General features: G+C 31.8%; 1 non-coding gene across 1 annotated transcript; it reads right to left on the bottom strand.

Moving 5' to 3' along the window:
* Nucleotides 1–4,335: 4,335 nt before the first annotated feature.
* Nucleotides 4,336–4,438, bottom strand: LOC144217838 (U6 spliceosomal RNA). Its single transcript, XR_013330972.1, has one exon. It is a non-coding gene; the product is annotated as a U6 spliceosomal RNA (small nuclear RNA).
* Nucleotides 4,439–4,640: the final 202 nt, after the last annotated feature.

The following is a 4,640-nucleotide window of genomic DNA, read 5'->3' as shown; positions in this document are numbered from 1 at the left end:
AAGTACACTTTTTAACATGATTCCAACTAAAAGGTATAATTCCAATTAAAAAAATGGCTTGGTCCCCATAATTTGATTTACTATGACACTGGAAATAAGCGATCCCTATTCTCTTGGGTTCTACATTTGTCTCTATGTATTTCCTTTCTTTATCCTACGTATAAAAATAGATCTAGATTCTTCAGTATTCAATGGGGAGTTCCTTGGGAATTATTGATTGCAACATAAACCACCATCAGAGGGTTTTTACACATTATTTTCTCTAACAATGTAGCAGTCGCTTTATCAACCAAATCATAGATCAATGGCTTGTGAAGAGAAATTAAAACATATAATAAAGACTTGTAGCATCCTTAGTCGTTCAAATCTCTGTGTGTTTACCGTTTCGGACTGTTTTTCATTTGGCCTTTAAAAAAATCAGTTTGGCTATATATAATTCACAACTTTCTGGCCTTTGTCTTATTTCCATTTTATTCTTTTTTTCTTTTCCTTCTTTCAATATGATTCCCGAATTATATTTGATAATATTCCCTGATTCTTACTTATGGCATAAATTCCTTATAGAATTCTTGAAAATACACTCAGACAAATTCACACCCAAATTCCCCAGTAAAGATCAAATTTGTGAAATTATTACAGTTTCAAAAAATGTACAAAAGTTTCTAAAAGCTATCTTTAGATATCTATCTAAAGATATATTATTTATATTCATATCTATAAAAATCAATGAAGGAAAAACTCAGTTCACACTTAGGTAGGCTTTAAATTCATATAACTTACTGTGCTAGGCATTATGAGCAACACAAAGGTGGGAAAAAGGCATGCATATTGCTTGTATGTTTCTTAGAATCTTACTGGTGCCTTGAGAATGAAGCAAAGCAGTTCCTCTGAGTTGTGAGAGCAAGTCATTTTGCCCACCATATGTTATTTTTACATATTTTGTGTAATTTTAACTTGAAATACATGAGAGAAGGATTTATAATTTGGGGCACTTTTTTTTGCCAGAAACAATTTGGAGACATTTCAAGATATCTTGTGAAAATCTTATATATACATTCTGTGCTGAAAATATATATGATAATCTTTGTAAGTAAGGCCTCTGGGTCATATATATAAATATGGAAGCAGCATAGTTTAGGAAACTATTGTGACCATAACTTTATAGATGTACTTTGTTCACCGTACTGTTAGAAAAAAATGCTATTTTGAGTAGTTGCTGACAGCTGCCTGTAGGCAAACTATTAGTGCAATCAGTTAAGCCAAAACACCAATCATAACTGCTTTTTAAGACACTCGTTTTGGAGCTTTTGCAAATATTCTTAAATTATGCCTATCTATAATTTGGAGATTCTTCTCCTCTATTGGACCCCAATTCCATATGGTATGAGATAAATGACAAATGACGGGGACTAAATATTGTTTATCTTTACGAATAAATATGATGTATGCTTCTCAGAACATTTCTTATGCGTACAATTGGAGTATGTGTACAATTTGAGTATTCTATTGTCTTGAAGTTCTCTGTCTTTAGCCCAAACATGTTGATGTAAAACATACAGCCTCTACAACGTCCACCATAACCCACCTCAGCCATGAGGAAAATAAAATAAAATCTAGGAATGCTCAGGTGAACTTGGGCTCACACACACACAAAAAATTTTCTCCTGAGCATTTCTGCAACTCTCCTTTATAACTCCAATGCACTGTTGAGAGATTCTGCTCTTCCGTTATCTTCCACTGAGCATGTGGCTCTGGGCATGGATACAGTTCCTCTTGACAGGTACAATAGTCTAAATACCACCGCTATTCTTTTCTAGAGGATTATGCTCACTCTTCCTCACTTCTCTCCCCTCCCTTATTCTCCATTCCTTGTCCTCTTTTCTCTCTCTTTTGCCTTCCTCTCATTACATTCTTCCTTCAGGAATAGAAACTCCACTGTTGTTTCCTGATCAATAATGACGTCCCCATTGGTCTCTGCAGCTGTATTGCTGTCCACTGAGGACAATGGCATCATGGAATTCAGCTTGTATGCTATCTGTCAGGGAAATAAGAGAGTACATCTTTCCTTTTTGTTCTTCTTTTTCCTAGGCTGTTCTAGTATAATATTCTTTGTGGATAAGGGTTTATAATTTTGTGGTTTTTAAAATATTTTAAAAGTTTTTTTTTTTTACATACTTCTTTCTGCAGACTTTGTTGTTAACTTATTGATATACTCATAGGGCCTAAGTCCTTATTTCTTGATATGAGTCCTTTCCTAGGAGATATCACATTTGTAGTCACATCAACATTCTTGGGTCAATATATCAGTTTGGCAATCAAGTCTATATACATCTAAATCCTACTATTGGACATAACTGACTTAATTTTTAATCTCTATTTACATATGTTTTTGAATGGGACAATATTAGGGTATATATTGTCGAATAGAGCCTAGGCATAGATATATTCTTTATCAATATGTTGTAGTGCACCAAACTGGTAATTATTGGTTCCTAAACAGTTTTCAATGCTTATGTTATTTAATTAAGCTTCTCTGGGTGGCATGATAAACATCATTGATTTATAATATAATCAGCATCAAATTTGTTTTAACATTTTCATTATCATCCCAATAATAATATTCTGTTTGAGTTATTCAATAATTCTGTTGAATTATAACTTTTAAAAAGTAATGTTGGTGACATTCACAAAAAGGAGATTTTGCTATTGTCTCAGTTATATGAATTCTGATAGAAATATCACAGCATATAATTTATCAGAAAATTACAAAGAAGATTCAGAAGTTACAGAAAAAAACTTCAGATTCTTCAAACATAAATTGTAATAATTGTTGGGGGTGGTATATTTGAGATGTTAGTTTGAACAGGGACATTTCAATATTTATTTTGTACATTTAACATTTGTTAACCTGCTTACATCTCAGTAGGGAATGAAGTCATTTTAAGCTGCCTATTTTTTCCACAATCAGATATCATATTACAAAGTGGTTTTTTTCCAAGTGTTTTATTTTTTTAACTGAACACCTTGCTGTTGAGTTTTATAATTCAATCAATTTTTTCTGAAGTTTTTTTGCTGGTGAATATTGCAATCGTCTCATATGTTATCTTCAGTCTCCCCTTGCAACAATAAAAAAAAGGCAAATGAAACAACAAAATAAGACTTCCATTATAACAGTATTATTACACAAACTCTTAGGGAAGATAGTAAGAAAAATTCTATTCTGTTGAAATTATTGGTTTTGTAAATGCTTATGGTATTTATTACCTAAGAGTTTATAAATAATAGTCATGTAATGTAAAAGAAGAATATGGTTGTTCATGTTGTTTTTGTCATATCTCCCTTTTTAGTTGTTTTAAACTGATGGTCATATACAGAATGGTCAAGGGCAACAAGTATAGACAAATGAAAACCAAAATAAAAATATAGATTAAAAAAACCCTAGATATATAAGTGCATTAATGAGATATGTAAAGGCAGGAATAAAGGGGTCATTTATCATCAGAAGTGAAGCCATAGCATTGCACATTTATGCTTTGCTAAACTGCACAGGAAGTTTTGTGTTGAAAGGGCTTCGGGGAAAAAATTCTTGTATCAACTTTGAATTAATGTTTATATTCTTATTTTTTGCAGCATATTTGGAAAATGAATTTTTCATTAGCATTAATCCAGACCATTTAGAACAATTGTTAACTTGATAGGTACTGCATTTTGTCTTTTAAAATGTGTCTTTCCTAGGGCACTTATTTTGTTTAGTACATTTGCACAATTCTATTCTTTCCTTTTGCCATCCACCAACCTATTTAATAAGCTTAATTTGTACTAATTCTGATTGTGTCTGAATGTCTCAAGACTATATAATTTCCCTTTAAAACAGCATTTGCTTATAAAAAGGAACTCCTTGCCATTTAGTTTCAAAAGAAGAAAACATTTACTGTACCAGATCTTACAGTAAGGACATATGTCAAATTGTTTGGATGTAAAACATCAGTTTTTTACATCTTTTTTTAAAAGAATGTATACTAAATCTCTCAATTCTATAATAAGTAGGCGGTTGTTCTTGAGTTTTCTCTTCACAATAGCTTAAAAGAGCATTTGAGCAAAGATCCAGATACAACCAATTTAAACGTGATTGCTTAAAATGATTTCATTCTTTCTTCACATCTCTGGATATACATGATGTTGCTGATCCTGCTGTTTCATTTTGAAGACAGGGCTCGATGCTTGAAGAAATACAATGTGGTAAAAATGTTAAAAAAGAAATAGCTTAAACAATATGCTTCCATCAAGGCAAACATGGCGTGTGTGTATGCACATACATATGAGTTTATAATGTATTAATACATGGGTATTCAAATTATTTTTTGTGTCATCTTTGCACAGGGGCCATGTTAATCTCTGTATCATTTAATTTTAGTATATGTGCTGCCAAAGCAAGTACCATTGAAATGAATTTTTAAATTATGAAGGATGCTGTAATAGAAGTTGGAAAAATAAATGAATGTAAAAGTCACTGAAAACATTATAGAAATAGAAGAGAAAGTCTTAAGACTTGAATTGACCTCTATCTGTCAATAATTAAAAAATCTGTAGCTTCACTGCAGGTCTTTCTTCTGAGTTCCAACAATATCTCCACTGTCACT

The sequence above is a fragment of the Crocuta crocuta genome, unplaced genomic scaffold (genome assembly GCF_008692635.1).
Source record: "Crocuta crocuta isolate KB4526 unplaced genomic scaffold, BGI_CrCroc_1.0 scaffold249, whole genome shotgun sequence".
Lineage (NCBI taxonomy): Eukaryota > Metazoa > Chordata > Mammalia > Carnivora > Hyaenidae > Crocuta > Crocuta crocuta.
This window is presented reverse-complemented; position numbering and strand designations above follow the sequence as displayed.